The 16440-nt window shown below is 40.0% G+C and overlaps 1 protein-coding gene and 1 long non-coding RNA gene across 10 annotated transcripts in view; one reads left to right on the top strand and one right to left on the bottom strand.

Moving 5' to 3' along the window:
- LOC146722805 (uncharacterized) overlaps positions 1–16440 on the bottom strand; it is a 364804-nt gene that overhangs the window by 101758 nt on the left and 246606 nt on the right. The gene's annotated exons all lie outside the window — the stretch shown is intronic.
- Positions 1–16440, top strand: part of LOC114931426 (protein turtle) — a 219165-nt gene that overhangs the window by 74516 nt on the left and 128209 nt on the right. For all 9 annotated transcript variants that reach the window (XR_003819671.2, XM_029303431.2, XM_029303430.2 and 6 more), the window contains exon 3: positions 12308–12339. The gene's annotated coding sequence lies outside the window, so the exon portion shown is untranslated. The remainder of the gene's footprint in view (positions 1–12307; positions 12340–16440) is intronic.

The raw sequence follows: 16440 nt of genomic DNA, 5'->3' as shown, positions 1-16440 counted from the left end.
GAGAAGATGATATAAAATATTAGCTGTGCGGCATAACTTTACTTGATATAAGTAATACTTGAAATTATATTCGTCTATTTAATATTGCCCGCATATGTCGCGTAATATTGGTCGGCTTGTTTAGTCGAACCGCGTTGCAATTAATTCTGTCGCGATGCGGACGTGCGGTGCGATCTAGTACGGCTGATCGGTCGAAGGGGTGTAACTATTAAATTGGTATTTCATCCAGTTACACGATTGTGGGCAACCCTGTTCTGTAATTAACGAACTTTGATATTGACCGATGTGCCGCGAGCGGCGCAACTGATGGCGTTGTATGATATGAAACCTGTGTAATCTGCATAAAAGGGCCAGACTCGTCGCAATCTGTCGAAATATTACTATTATCGATTAAAATGATAATATCCATTAAAAGCCTTTTCAGGGTAAACTTAGGAGATGTTTGTATGGGAAATGTGTGGAGAAATTATACCGATCTCTCTCTCTCTCTCGCGCGTATTTCATTCAATTCCGTTTTGCTGACGCTGGATCAGATGCGTTATCACTTTACATTACTTTATGGAAGATCAACAGATTCTATAGAAGCGAGTGTAGTATTTCTTGAAACTTTCTCGTACGAATTTGTGCGAAGCTCGTCATACGAACCTCGTATGCACAGCTGCGTAAGTTTTACTAGATTTCAAGCGAATATATAGACACCGACCATATTTGTGCTTCTTTTCTTTTTCCCTCGAAGGAAAAAAAGATTCGAGGAGAAACCAGACCTTTCTGACAAACAAAAGGATGAAGTTTCGTTGATTTTGATATAAATGAAAAAAATAAAATGAACGATATTCGCCAAGGGCTGGTACTCGAAAATCGAGAGAACAGCGCGAGCGAATGACAGCAGCGACCATTTGCGTCTTTTTTCTTCCTCACCAGTTCCTTTCGGCGACGCTTTTGCTTGCTCATCTGAAGTAAAGATATGGAAATGGAAGGTGGAAAGAGGTGAATATATATATATATATATCACGTTGTCATCTCGTTGTACTGCAAAAATGTCGATAGTTCATGGTACATAATTTCTCAATGAATGCATCTTGCACAAAACATATATTTTCTTTATGTAAGAACCACAAGAGAGCGAACTGTATTTAATGTAAAATAATTACAGAACAATTTTTATGTGTAGTTTAACAAGATCGTAAATCACTGTTGACTCAGACCTTCGTTTGCGACATATATTTTTCAAAATATTAAAAACAATATTTTAAAAGTTGTTGCATGTATGCATCCTATATATATATATATAAAATATATACACTACTTTGTTCACTTAGGATTGTCGGCTTGTCGGAAATCCGCGTTTCATCGTCGCCTCAAAAGATTCTTATTCCTATGAGAAAAAGCAAGCAAGGGTGCAAATGAATTCATTAATATACTTCCGGACGTTTCTCTTCTTCGCTCATTGAACCGGTCGTTGGTGTAACCTTTCTCCCGCCATTCTCCGCGCTCTTCCTCCGCTTTCTAAAGCTTCGATTGGATTTTATAGAGCGACTGTTAATTATTCTTCTACAGCCCCCTTTCCTCCACCGCACTCTCCTCGTAACCTCCGCACCTTAGAAATATTAATTTCTCAATTTCCTCTGAATCGTTACGGTACTCTCTTCGTCGGGGGCCAGCCTTAATTGCCGCGATTAAATTAGACATCGACGGCTCGGGTAGGAACAGAAAAGAGAAAATCGAGCACTCGGCAAGAACGTAACGAGTGACTCGCTTGAAAATTAGATCGATTGAGTTAGATGGTGAATTGTCATCGAATTCGTGTTAGGGATGGCTAATTTCAAAACTATTGTATAATTATCTTACAGTCTATATATCTTATATCAATAAAAAAACTTATATGACAATAAACTCGTGTAAAGATATATATGCAAATCAACAATCGACATTCATATGCAATAGGAGAAAATATATACCTAATTTATTATAATATATTCTACATAGATATAACTATAGTATATTATAATATATTTTAATATATAGATAATTATACGTACGATAATAAAAGGACTACATCGCGTCAATATAAAATATCCGAATTAATATTAATAAGAGATATGACAGAGAATGCGATTTTATTCATTTTAAAACAGGCACGATTTCTCTCTTGAACTTTTGCCAGTTATAAGTATGCATTACATCTGCACCGGATTGCCCAGAAAAAAACGATTGTGTTTCGAACAGCGATTGTGTGTTGGAGACCGGATGAATTTAAACCTCTCACGCAGAATATCCTCTCCGTGTATCATGTGCGCTTGCACATTTAGCGGACTTACTTTTTCGCCTTTGCCGCATTATCTGCGAAAGGCGATCTCGCCGGTAGCCTCGGGGCTTTCCTGTGACACGAAAGGGTGGAAAGAGGGGGGGTGGTGAAGGGAAGGGTGCAAAAATCCGATTAGTGGAGAGCAGCACCTCGAGCGTGGCGGTTATAAGGGGTGTGTAGCGGCCGGAATGGTTGTGGTATAAATTCACCTAAACCTTCGCGCCGTTCTCCGCCGTGTTTTCCGAACTCGCGGTGTAGAAGCGCGAAACTCTGCCGATACGTGCAAGGCCAGCAAAAAAGTGTACTATTAATATACACAACCGTTAATTTCGCACGCAATGTTTATACAGGTATTTCTCTTTATTTATTTTTTTTCCCCTTTATTTTCTCGCACATGTGCGAGACACGTTGATAATCTTTTCTCGCGTGGGCGATAATCTTTCTCTATTCGCGACTATATACATACGTTTCAGGTCTAACGATCGATAATGCTCTTATCGGGCAGTGTGCGAGAGAGTCTTGTATCGCTTGCCGTAATGGCCGTGGGATCGATAAAATGGCGCGTCGTTGAATATTGTCCGGTTAATAATTAACATTAATGGAACACACAGCATCTCACGCGATGCACAATTTTTTTCCCGCCGCTTAAATCGCACGCGAGAGATCAGGAATTTATCTATTCCGTGAAAATAACGTATTTACCACTTTTTCGACATAAAAGAAAAATTATAAATGTAACGGTGTTAGTGGAATTATGTAATTAACGAGCGCGATATATAAAGTGACACAAAGAGAAATATATCATCGTCAATGTAACGTAAAAGTAAGCTTACTCATTTCGCGCAATTTGTAGAATTTTTTTTTTAAGAGAATTTAACACGAAAGAAAAAAGAGTAATACAAGCTTTTTTTTTCGCGGAAAAAAATAAGAAAATAAGCATGCTTCTCTCTGTCCTCGGATACGGTCTGCCTGGAAATAGGATATAAGCGTAGGGAAATAGGAAATCTCGGGGACACATGATTTCATTCGATATTGGTTGTTTCCTATTTTCCTCTTCACGGCACACACCTGTTCAAAGACTGGTATATAAGTAACGTTATCGCAGATCATTTGACAATGAACGTCCGTCTTTATACAAATGCGTTAAAGTTGCTCGTAATCACTTTCTTTTGATTACATCTTACTTTCTTCTCGTCCTCGATTTTATACTCAGAGAGACATTACAATAATATATAAATAGATTTAGAAAGAAATATTTTTATCGGTTCTCAATATTAAGAATATAAATATGATGTTTTTTAAATCGGCCAACAGAGCCAAAGCACGAAAAATTAATTATTAATTATTACATATATATATAAATTAATCTCGAAACTTACATATGGAGAATTAGGCGCGAAAAATATAGGTGATCTCAAACCAAGAGATACAGATTCCGAATAATTAATTTTTCGTGCCTTGGCTCTGTTGGCCGATTTAAAAAACATCATATTTATAAATAGATTTCTTTAACCCTCGGTTCATAGTCGCATTGTAATAAATATGAGTTAACGATCGAGCTATTTTTTAACATCGCATTTTCTTATAGCGACGACATGACGAGTTTATTAACGAATCGATACCTGCAACTAATTAATAACTCGGCGATATACCTTATAATATAACATTGTCATTCTCGTCATCGATTAAACTTGTAATTTCCATGCGTTACCAAGTTCTTAACTACATTATTACTGGAATAGGCAAGATTCGAGAGAAGCGTATGCAGGCAATTGCAATTTCCCTCCTTTCGCGTCGTTAGCGCTGGGAATGATCCGGAAAGATGAAAATGATTGAAAGGCACGCGACCGGTTTCATTCACGTTCGGCTATCTTCCCTTATTTCTGCCGCTGCCTAACGGAAGAAGAGATGATCCATCGCGGTCGGAATACGAAGAAAGCGACGTTCCCGGATGACGAAGGTTATGCGAGGAGAATGAGAATCCCGCCACGGTATTAGCTAGGGAATTTTCTATTTCGGATTCCGCGAATCCATTTTATCTTAAACTTCGTAATTCCATACCGTCCGCCACCCTCTCCCTACCCCTTCGAGGCACGAAGGAATTCACCCTTGCGACTTTTCTACCCCGCCGGGTATTCCCGCCGACTCTGTCTCTCTCTCTCTTTCTCGCAGCAGGAGGAGAGATGGACGTTTTTATATTTTCCGGCGGGCAGAGGCCGCTCTCTGCGCCGCCAACCCGGATTTTCCGCCCCCGCGATATTGGACAGCAAAAGTTAAAATCGTCTATATACTCGTGCACGCGCGAGCGAAATAACGGCCGGTCGTTTATCTCGCGTTTTAAATCTCGCGATGCGGAAATATTCCGGGGGCTGGAGTGCATCAGCCGAAAACTCCCTTTCCCGTATTATTTCTATGTAGCGTCAATTAATATTAATCTCGATGCAACGTTTCCGTTACCCTCGCCTCGAATAAATCATTCTTAAAATGCATAATAAAGCATACTGAAAACACGTAAAGCCTAAAAGGTTTATAAATATGCTGATTCAATTTTTGTATTCTCGTTGTTGGGGGATCGCGACGCAAATGAATTAAATGTGTCATTTCATTTATATATAATATGTTTTCATTCAACTTTTGGATAAGATGCAAAATCGAATAGAAGCAGGAGGAGAAGTCAAACTCTGTTCGTGCAAATTTGGTACTCTAGGATTCAGTAGAACGTGCAACGTGCATCCCCGATGGAATAGCTATCGCGAAAAATATGAATTTGAACGCTCCGGGAAGCGTAAAATCATTATTGATACCGAGACGAGACGAGAAGGAGCATCGTCGTGGTTTTCGTTTACGAGGAATGCACGCGTGTGTCAAGATTCGAGACAAGCGGGTACACTAGAACACACGTATCTATTTACCTGCATTCATGCTTAGATGCTCCGCAAACACGCTAAACCTATTATCTATTATCCTATTTATTTGTCTCTGTTCTCGCGAATTGATAACATATACAATAGCAACGCCATATATCGAAAACTTAAGAGAAAGATTTTATAAAATTCTTATACACATTTGCGTAATTTTTGGTGTTAATCTAAATAATTATTAATATAGTATTTTATTTTATAAAAATAATTACATTATATTAAAGATATTTCTGCGTAGATTATCTAACCCTGAATTTTTCCTGCAATATAAGGTAGAATGATCGAAAGAAAATTAAATTACGTTAAACTGTTCTTAAGTTTTGCGGAAACCATCTGTGAAAAGATGCGTATAACATATACAAGGACGTATGTAATATGTGCATAATGCGTAGAAAGTACGTGGAATCTCAGAAAGAGAGAAGTAAATATCCGCTCAGTCGCATAACAATGTTTCGACGTTTTCGTTATACTACCAAAGAGCTTACATCCCTTAGGGGACCTTTAAGATCTTGAGTTTCAACAACATCTACATTGGGAAACACTGCCTTAGGTAGTCCATAAACATGGTTGACGTAATGATCGCATTTACTCTCTCGTGGCGCAAAATTAATAACATAGTTTATACATATATATATATATATATATATATATAAACATGCGTGTTATTTTATTATTATATTATTATGTAATTTCAATAATTCATACCCCGGGCACATTTATGTTGCGCATCACAGTTGCGAGTAATGAGCTGTCCTGATTCTTTTTTTAACAATGTATACATTAATACTAGTTATTAAAATGAATATATTAACAGCGCATGCAATATTTCAAATGAATAAAAAACACGGTGCTCGTTGTATTTCGCAAATAATCCGTCAAACTTTATTATTCGGGATTACTTTTCAAGATTACATTGATCAATCATGAAAAAGATTGAAATAATTTCCGTATGTATATCGCAGATATAATTAAAACGTTAAAAAGATATTGAACGTATTAAAAGTTATCTACATAAATTTATTATACATGGAATTTAATAAAATAATAACTTCTTTGTTCCCATATAAATTATTTTATTCGCAACACTCGCATTCGTAAACAGTGTTTATTACCGATCTCCTCGTTTCGCGAATGTATTTCAATTTAATGTTTCCATCATGTCTGTTTATGCAACGTATATTAACGTTGAATAATGACCGCCATTAGACCCTGCATTTGTTCAATTTTCGCAACGCGTGTTGTCGCATCTTTCTGAACAATTACACGCTCGTACGTGTAAAGGCGAGTCCATAAGCGCGCATCTCGCTCGCTAAGCCGGGTCGCAACGGATCCCGCGATAATACTCCCGGTACAACCGGCCAACCTTTGCGGAAATTAATTTCCGCTGCCGCGTTGTTGTCAAATTTTCGCATGGATGGTACGTGCGTTTGAGAGTCGACAGCTGCTACCTTCTTCCTGTCGCGATCCACCAAGCCTGTTATACGGTACAGACTCTTATGTACTCCCGAGCTGCATTGTGCCTCCCTTGAGAAGCGAAAGTTTACTTTGTTTTTGCGGCACACGACCCGAAGACGCGTGTAATATTTAGGAAGACGTATGCGACGTGTATTATATATGAACGTGTGTAGGCGGTATGCGTGTTGAAATTAATTCCGGCGTGAAAAACATTTAATTTTGTGAAAAAAATTAATTGAGTTTAATCAAAAACTATACTTCAGCAAACGTTAATACATAATTATATATGTTTACGTTTCAAATTGCAGATATGGAGAAATTTCACAATTTGCTTATAAATTAACCATAATTAATATTAAACAGATGCATTCGTAATACACGATAATTTAATATAATTTGAGCAATTACAATTAATTATGATTATGAGAGTCTAACATATCGATTCGCGTGACTGTTATTCTCATTAAAATCGCTACGTGGCGTAAACGAACCTTAGTTTACTAGGCAAAGGCGGGCGGAAACATTCTCTGGTTCTGAAGTTGGTGGGTGCACGAAACACGGGATGAGAGGATGCTAAACGAGGGGAGTTGGCGTCGTCATCCTACGGTGTGTACAGGCCTCGACAGAGCCCCCTTTAACATTCACCCTCGGCGACGTAATTGAATGACGCTACGGACCGTCGAGGCGTAAAACGCGGATTAAATACGTTGCATACGTAGCATCAAGCTTCCGCGCCGCTCCTCCCATCCTCTTTTTCTCCACTCCCTTCATTCCGAGGGGATTCTGCACTCGGTTTACAACGAGTGAGAGACCGGCTGAAAGTTGCGTCTGGAAAGCCCGAATAGCCCGCGTATTCCGATGATGAACACCTGTGCGGCCAGTCCGCCGCCGCTAATATGTGCACTTCCAGTCCTTTGAAGACTAAATCCCTAGGGGATTGTCGATCGTGGGTCCAGCCGGATCGGTTGCTATCGCGACCTTTCGTACGGGTCGACGGAACCCGTTGAAATTTGCAATGGGTAAACGGGAACGGAAAGAGAGAGAGAGAGAGAGTTTTAGATCTCTCTTCCTTTCTCTCTCTACATCTAAAATTTATTTATAACGTAATCGGATCTGTTTTTAGCCGACTCTTGCTTTGACGGCGCGTATCTCGTTTACCTTTTATACGTATCTGTGATTTTGTGGATCATGCGATTATGCAACATGCGGTCTGCTCGGCAGACAGAAATGGAAAAAACAGCGCGCGACCTGATTGCTCCCGAGATATCAGGATTTATCGTCGATCGTTGCTCGCTTCTGCGGATACGTTGCTGATCTTGTTTCTCTTTTTCAAAGCCTCAATTTCGTTTTTGTAGCCTCAGTGAAAACGAAAGATAACGGTGATTGCAGAAAGCAAGTCGATAGGAAATTACGCGAGACAAGGGAGCAAGGAACCTTGATCAAAGACTTAGGATCGAAGTTCGCTTTGTACAAATCGAATCGCTTTTACGCTATTTCAGCTTTTTAAGGTTTTCCCTTTGTCACTTGACATGAGGAATGATACACTCGAGACGTTTTTGTTTCTTCCACTTGCTTCATCAAATGTACTTTACATAAATGTATTCTAATTTCATGATTGATATGCGATTACTAAAATACACATATAATTATGTTTAATAAAAAAATTAATGTCAAATTAATTTTAATGTATATATAAAAATGTTGACAATCTTTCGTTTCATTGTAATAATTTTGTATAGATTCGGGTATAAAGTTTCCGAATGAGATCTAAAGATTATCTCGATTATTACAATCAAAGATATGCATTACTCTGATTACTAAAATACACATATAATTATGTTTAATAAAAAAATTAATGTCAAATTAATTTTAATGTATATATAAAAATGTTTACAATCATTTGTTTTATTGCAATAATTTTGTATAGATTCGGGTATAAAATTTCCGAATGAGATCTAAAGATTATCTCGATTATTACAATCCACGAGAGACAAGACTCGCGTATCGAGATGCATCTTCACCTGAAGATGTTTACGAAATTTATGAATGTCGGTAGTATTTTCGGGAAACTTCACAAGGCTGAAAGAAAAACCATCAATCTCGGTGTCCCAGTTTCGTCCCGCGGTAGAAGGCGGCGCTAACCGAGCGACTCGAGGACGAGAATCTCTCTCCGTCCGATGCCGTTTATGAGCGAACTGTTCTCAAACTGTTTTGTAAGAAAGATAAATAGGCGCTTTTGATAAAACTCGCCTGACACACCCGGGGCCCGAAGCATTGAATTTCATTATCGTGCGAGTCTTGATTTATCGCATCCCTCCACGCTTCGTTTTATTCTCGGACGACTCGTCGTTCTCTCTTACACCCCTATCTTCACGGTAACCCCCTCGACGATCTATTTCGCGAAACGCGATAACAAATTGGACGATGGTTTACGTATCTAAGGGTGTATCTCGACGAATTCACACGCGCGGCATTCGCGGTCGGCATTCGCCGCTTCTACAACGATAAAAATCGTGGCTTTCGGGAATGGCGTTACATTTTTCAAACCATAGTCACCAGGCTTTTGGTTCTTTCTCTCTCTCTGCGTGTATAGTTGCCCTTTTTCGCGTTTTCAAATTTTTAGATCGCGGCTGGCCGTCAGATGCAATCGCCGAGAGGATCGAGATGCATTCACGCGTGTTGAATAATCAAACGAAAAAATTGGCTCGCCGTAAATGTTCGTAGGATAGCCACAACCGCTATCCTCCCAACGTGAAACCTGTCCCTCTCTCTCTCTCTCTTTTCTGCTCTCTTTTTCCCTCGCTCTTCTGACGTTCTCCCATAGTCTGTCATAAAACTTTCATAACTTTCGGTATTTCCACGAGCCTTTTGCCAGTCCGCTCATGCGAGTCGCTGGATACGATCCCTCTTTTCCTTAAGTAAGGGAGGATGAACGAGACGTGTCGAGGGTAAAAATATCGCGCGGTTAACTCCCGCGGGGGCACATCGCGGCCAACTTGAGAGAGTCGTAATTTGAATATTTTGTTCGACGGAATTGGTTTTTAACTAGCGTCACCCCTCGCTCGTAGATCAAGGGTGGAAAATTTAGACGAAAGTTTAGAGAATGAAAATGTCAAAGGGAAAATTAACGTCGTTGTAACGAACCGCTTTTAATTAAATTCATATTTGATAACAAATATTTTATTAATAATTTCAATTTTATAATTATACACGGAGAAAATTTTCTCTTCAAATTTATCCTAAAAATCATGGTATTGGAAGAATTTTATAAGAGTTATTCTGATTAATATTTACCACAATAAAAATATTAATATCTACCACAATAAGATATAAAATATAACTCGATTAATTTTACTATCTACATATTAATATTTTTTATCGTGGTAAATATTAATCAGAGAAACTCTTATAAAATTCTTCCAACACCATATTATCCCACGATTACCATGTGATTTCCAGGATGAATTCTAAGAGAAAATTTTCTCCGTGCATAATTTTGCGTTCCGCTAAAATATTTTGGAATTTAATCGTTGCTAAAACTGGTTCGAAAGTAAATAAAACTTTAACAAAAAAAAAATAATTTGCACTAAGCTCTTAATTAACCCTTCGCTCGCGATGTACAATAAAATTGGTCGAACATCTATCTTCGCTGCGAGAGGCTCCAAAAGGGGGCGCGAGGCGAATCGTCGTCGGTAGAGCGGTTCATAAATTCGCAAATAGCCGCTAACAATTCAATGTGCCATTCAACGCGACGACGCAATGTACCGGTAATCATTTCAAACGCACCGGTCGGTCGCAGCGCTCGGCTGCGTCCGGGCAAACATTCCGGTTAAGCGATTGTCACACCAAAATTCAACAATGACGTTTCGATCAGTAGCAATGTTAAAAATGTCGCCTTTCATATATCGAGCTCGCGCGCAAAACAGTTTACTCAGCGATGCTCGTACATTTGATGCGCGTTTTTCAGATATTAAAAATAACACGTTCGATTGAATCGCTCTCGCCGATGTGATGAAATATTTCTAGTATCGATTAATCATCGATTAATATTCTCGTCATATTTTTTTCCGAATGCTCGTGTGAAAGAGAGGGAAAGAGAGAAATAGAAAAAGAGAAAGAGAGAGAGAAGCGCTGTTCTATCGGTCTTGAAACGGATGAAAGGTGATTCAGACTGACAAAGCGCAAAGTTGGATCGAATAGCCGTGTATGGTTTCTGTCGTTACTGTTGCGCAACTGCGTTCGTAATACCTCTTGCAGACTGCAGCCGTCGCTCTTGCAGCCCATTAAATAACTTCGTGTCTCGAATATCGAAGCGGAGCTATGCAGGTAGAGCGATTCGTTCCGTTCGAATGTGCCGTATACAGCGACAAATCATAGCTCACACTTTGTCGTCGTTAGCGATATTTATTCTATATAAAATCCCCTGACGCGATAAATCAGAACACATATATAAATGCCATCTGATCTTTCTCAAATGTTTAATTCTACAAATCCTACCTGTTTTTCGTCATTCTTCGTCCTTTGGTTCATCAATGTAGGTATTGCCATTATCATCGTTTACATAACGATAATAATTTGAAACGGCAGACTTTTTTGGAATAGAAAAACCAGGGATGAATTAAAGCGCAAGAAGCTTTATGATATTTTAGAAATTTTTTACTCTCTCTTTCTTTCTCGTCGTACACCCTCTCACTTATTTTCATTTCATTATCAAGCGGAAATGAAATAAAAGCGTTAATTCATTATTACAGTGAATTTTTGTCGATTGTGAAAATATAGAAGGCAGCTGTATATCAAGACGAAGAATCTCATTCCCTCGAATTAATTTCGAATCGTATATATACTTACTCGATAAATCTCTTTAGACGCGAATAATGCAAAAGAAAGACACGTTTATGCACTTAATTAGCACTTTTCTCTGTCTCACTAACATAACTCACTAACCGCTCTTAATCTCAAGAGATAATATCTCTGGTGTCGGTCTCCAAGTGTGAATATGTGCGTTATCATCTCGCAATTTGCATTGACCACTGACCCGCATCTTGCGCGCGAATGTATTTTCCTTCGTGTTACCTCCGGACGGAAATTTGATTCCTCGTGGCGTTGTCGGTCATTGGACGGGCTAACTTAAAAGTTATCCGGTACTGACCGCAAGCGAGAGAGATAAGAGGAGCGAACGGGTTGCAATCGGAGAACTTGCGATTTACCGTAGTAATTACCAAAATTACTGCACCGCATAATGACGGTAATTATCGCCGTAATTCGTGGTAATTGCCGCGGCAATTACTGGACTGAAATCCTGAAGACCGGAAAGGCCGGCAGGTGGTTGCGTCGGCAGTGGCGATCGCTTTTCCTCCCTTTTCCGTCCCTGAATTTTCTCTCTCCCTGTCTGTCAAATTATTGATTTCGATGCGAGAAAATGGCCGAGAGATTATCGTATTTATCTGCAAGGTCAAGCAGATGTTGTTTTCATAACGAAGTCTCCCGTATATAATTTACCACTTTTACTTGTCATGAAAGTTTGATGACCGCCTTGATCTTAAAGTTTAATTCTTACATCTTTGCGATATTAACATTCTTCACTTTGTGATTTTACAATGTTTTCATTGCTATTATTTTGTTGCAGATCCGAATCACGAGGAAGGACCAGTACTTTCGGTGAGTTAATTAAGAATCTATTTATGAATGGGAAGAGATATGAAACGTCATTTTTGATACTATTCAGCTTTCAATGTATTTTTATCGCGTTCTCGAATAGAAAAAACGATGGTGATTCTTTTTAATGAGCCGCGACGGACCTTGAGTAGACGAAGACGCCCGTCCTTCGCCGTCTTCTTTCTCTTCCTAATGACTCGCGAAAAATTTCAATGCGTCTAAACGGCTCGTCTTTTCATATTCGAATAATAAACGACGCCGGCTGATGAGACGTCCTCGCCGAACGAGGACACTAGGTGATCCATTTACGTACACTGCGGTAAAGTCGCTTCTGGCAACTCGGAATGATTTTGTATTCATCATTCGAAAAAAAGTATCATTACTCTTCAGTGTCGCGCGAGGTCACGAGACTTATCCAACTTGCTCCGGCGCAGATAGTCCGAGGACATGTGTTAAAGTTGCCGAGAAGTTTGTCACGGGAACGACTCTGATCGGCCATTTGTCCGGTTTCTTCTGGTTTATACAAATGACACGTATTCAAAGGGAGAGAGAATTTTCGTATAATTATAATCCATTTGTTGCAATATCTTTCCAATTTACAAAATCCTACGTATGGTATTGCAGTCGTAAGTTTTGGGATAAAAATGTTTTCTTTTCGATTTGTTTTGCTTGCTTGTACGCTGCGTGTCGAACGTGTTTCTTTCAAGAAACCCCGCGTAAAGTCGCCAAATCGGCTGCCAACACCGTTTACTGCGTGAATGCGCGGAGATCGCCGAAACTTTGGTGAAATTGAGACCGATAGGGTGATATTTATTTCGATTTCCGGGATGAGACGAATCCACTTATTTACCTACGGAAAGGCGGATCTATACACGAGAGGGTGGAAAGTGGCGCCAGCGACGACGTTTCCGTCCTAGGAGTCTCTTCCTGCGAGACGGATCGCCGTCCTGGGATTGCGCCACCGAATGGCAGCCACGAAGAACTCTCTCTCTCTCTGTCCGCCTATATCGATTTTCGAGCTAATAACGTTTATACAGAGAGGGTCGCGAGAGTCGCGACACAAAAGTCCGCAAACGACGGGGACGTTTCTCCGTCCGAGACCTTTTAAACCTCGTTCCCGCGCAATGAATTTCAGATCAACGGTTAATTTTTCCGCTTCATCTCTCTCTCTCTCGCTCGCGGGGAATGAATAATGATCCGTCGCTATTTCATTAACGGCCAACGACACGGGTGAGTTCCGACAAGTCGCGACTTCGGCGGTTTAATGAAAGCCATTGTTCGCCTCGTTTCAACTTTAAGCTCGAAAATCCCGCGCGCGGATTTGCAACTGCTTGAATTTAAACTAGGCGCGTAACTCATCCAGCCAGAGCAGAGGGAACTCCCCGCTGCTATGCGCGTGTTCTTTTACCAATTAGATGGATCTGTATATACATATACACGGAATATAGGTATAGGGATCTCCATGGAGAAAAACAGTTTCATTTATGCTACGCAATTTGCTGGGTTGCGTATAGTTAGCGAAGTTTGCTCGATAAAGTTTATACGAACACATATATATGTACATATATGTATATATATATATATATATATATGTATACAGATAACCAATGGTTAATCCGATTCCACGATTTCGATCGCTTAATTGGACACGAATCCCGCGATTCGTCCAGCGAACAATATTTTTGCCTGCCGTTCGTCGAATGTTATATTTCCCGCGATTGTCGTATAAACGTAATAATCCAGTCGCGTCGGTCCCCCGCCATCGGCGAATTATTGTCCGCTACGACATACGAAATTCATTCGCTTTTTATTACAGTCGCGAGTTATTATTCTCATTTCGCGAAGCGAGCAAAGAGAGGCGAGAGAGAAAGAGGGCGCGTCATCCCTCTCGCGCGCTCGACGTCACGTTTAATCGTCGCGCATATTCGAACGGAAAGGGAACTTGCTCGCGCGCGTTTATTATTTTCCCGTTCGACGACGACTCTCTCTCTCTTTCTCTCGCTTTTATCTTCCCGCCTCGACGTTATCCCTGAAATTGCACTCGCGCACATCCGGGAGACTCGCGCGTTTTCGTTACCTACATACGTACACAACGTGGGACCGTGCGGTTTTCTATTAAGCCGAGCCTCAGCTCCCTCGTCCTCTTCAACCCCTTCCGGGATTATCCCTCGGCGCGATTCGCGCGGGATACCTTCCCAAGGCGAGAATGGGGCTATTACGGCGCACTCGCGCACTCGCGCGCGCGCGCGAGAGAGAGAGAGAAAGAGGACTAGCTGTGCATACGAGGTAAGTTAAATGGAAACATTGGCATAAGCAGCGGCGCTCTGATTTTTCTTTGCGCGCTGATGATAAATAGGAAAGGCCTCTCTTCTATGTACTGAAAAATTCAATTGACCTTTTCGAATCTCGTTCCCCTTTGCCCGAGTACGAGAGTTCAGCATTCACGTGTAAATGCATTCGTTAGTTACATTGTGCGCTTTGCACAAAGTGAATTACGAATAGATTTCTTTAGACAATTTCTTCCGCTTTTGAAAAACGCATAAGTGATTAAATTGTTCTTAATTGTGCCTTCTTTATTCCACGTGTTCGAAACGAATATTGTTGACCTTGTAACGATGGACAGTAAATTATTTATTAATTAACTCTAGCAATTAACTCTATAAAACGTAGGTTTTTGTGTACAGTAAAATGATAAACGACCTTTAACAGAGATTTAGCAGGAATATTTCTACGAAGGGGATCGCAAAGTGAAAAGAAAGTAAAAGAGGCAAACAGCATTGCGGGATTTTACTCGTGAAATTTGCGCTCCAGACTCGATGAAAACATGCGCGTTAAAAAATAGTTTACGTATTTATTACTCTTATTTTCTCATTTGCGCTAGAGGTTACGTCTTTTCCTTGCTCGCGTTTTCAATGACGGAGTTATTAAATTCCTCTCAATAGCGCTTTTCGCGTGAATGAACATTATTCATTGAAGATTTATTTCTGCTCCTCCATTGAGCATGCACTGCTGCACGTATATCGATTTTCAATAATAGAGCAGACTGGATTTGCTTGAGATTACACATACACGCATACACTCTCAAATAATAATGTTCAAAATAATACACAACTACTTATAGACATATTCATATATTTATATATACTTTATAAATAAAATCACGCACGAACAAAATTACCATCCATTTGTACAGGACAGATTTGTATCGCGTGTATAGAATTATTTTTACATTGAAAAATTGTGTGTGTTTAACGGAATATATACTTTATATCTTATCCCTCAAAATATTGCTTAATAAATCGAGCGCCCATAATGCCAGAAATAACCATAAGAATTGACAAATGGTCGCGACCGCAATTTATCAAGAGTGGACAAACTTTTATCGGGCTTGTTGGTGCGTTCGATCGCGTTCGATGAATGAACGCCGAAAACGCCGATGACACGATTCGATGTGCATACTTAAAAGACGTGGGGGGTCAAAGGGAGGGAGTGGCGCCAATTTTTCTGGAATGATTTGTGAAAGCAGGGAAGTAAATGACGCGGTGCAATCTCAGGTAAACTGGGGGGGTGCGATGCATGTATAGGACGTGTCAAAAGTAATGGTCGGCGTCTGTCAAACGGCGACGAGGTCGAAACGAACGGACTGAATAAAATCACCACCGTCTGTCTCGTGATTTTAAGCGTCACTCACATCGCCGTGCACGCGTGACAATAAACCATAAAACCATCTACTACGTTCGTTGCATTTCCTCTCTGAGTGCGAACCTCTCTCTCTCTCTCTTTTCTTTCTCTCCGCGAGAAGCGTTGGAAAATACGTATTTTTCAATTCGACGATGTCTATCGCAAGAACGGAAAAAGATTTCGTGTTTATAAAATTTTCCATCCCCTCGCGAGATACGGCTTGACAAAATAACGAGAGAGCGCGATTTCGCACACTTAAATTGTTGAAAGGAGACGACGTCAAACGTTTCTTTCAGACTCGCTACACACTTTATATCGTTCGCCAGTTAAAAGTTGTTTGCGAAACTTGAATTTCAAACTCTAGTAATGCGATACCAATATATTATTATCGTTGATACATAGTATATATTATTTTTTTCGCAC

Source organism: Nylanderia fulva, unplaced genomic scaffold (assembly GCF_048542155.1).
Source record: "Nylanderia fulva isolate GAGA-0341 unplaced genomic scaffold, ASM4854215v1 Scaffold27, whole genome shotgun sequence".
NCBI lineage: Eukaryota > Metazoa > Arthropoda > Insecta > Hymenoptera > Formicidae > Nylanderia > Nylanderia fulva.
Note: the sequence above shows the minus strand (reverse complement) of the source record. Positions and strands in the feature narration are given on the sequence as shown.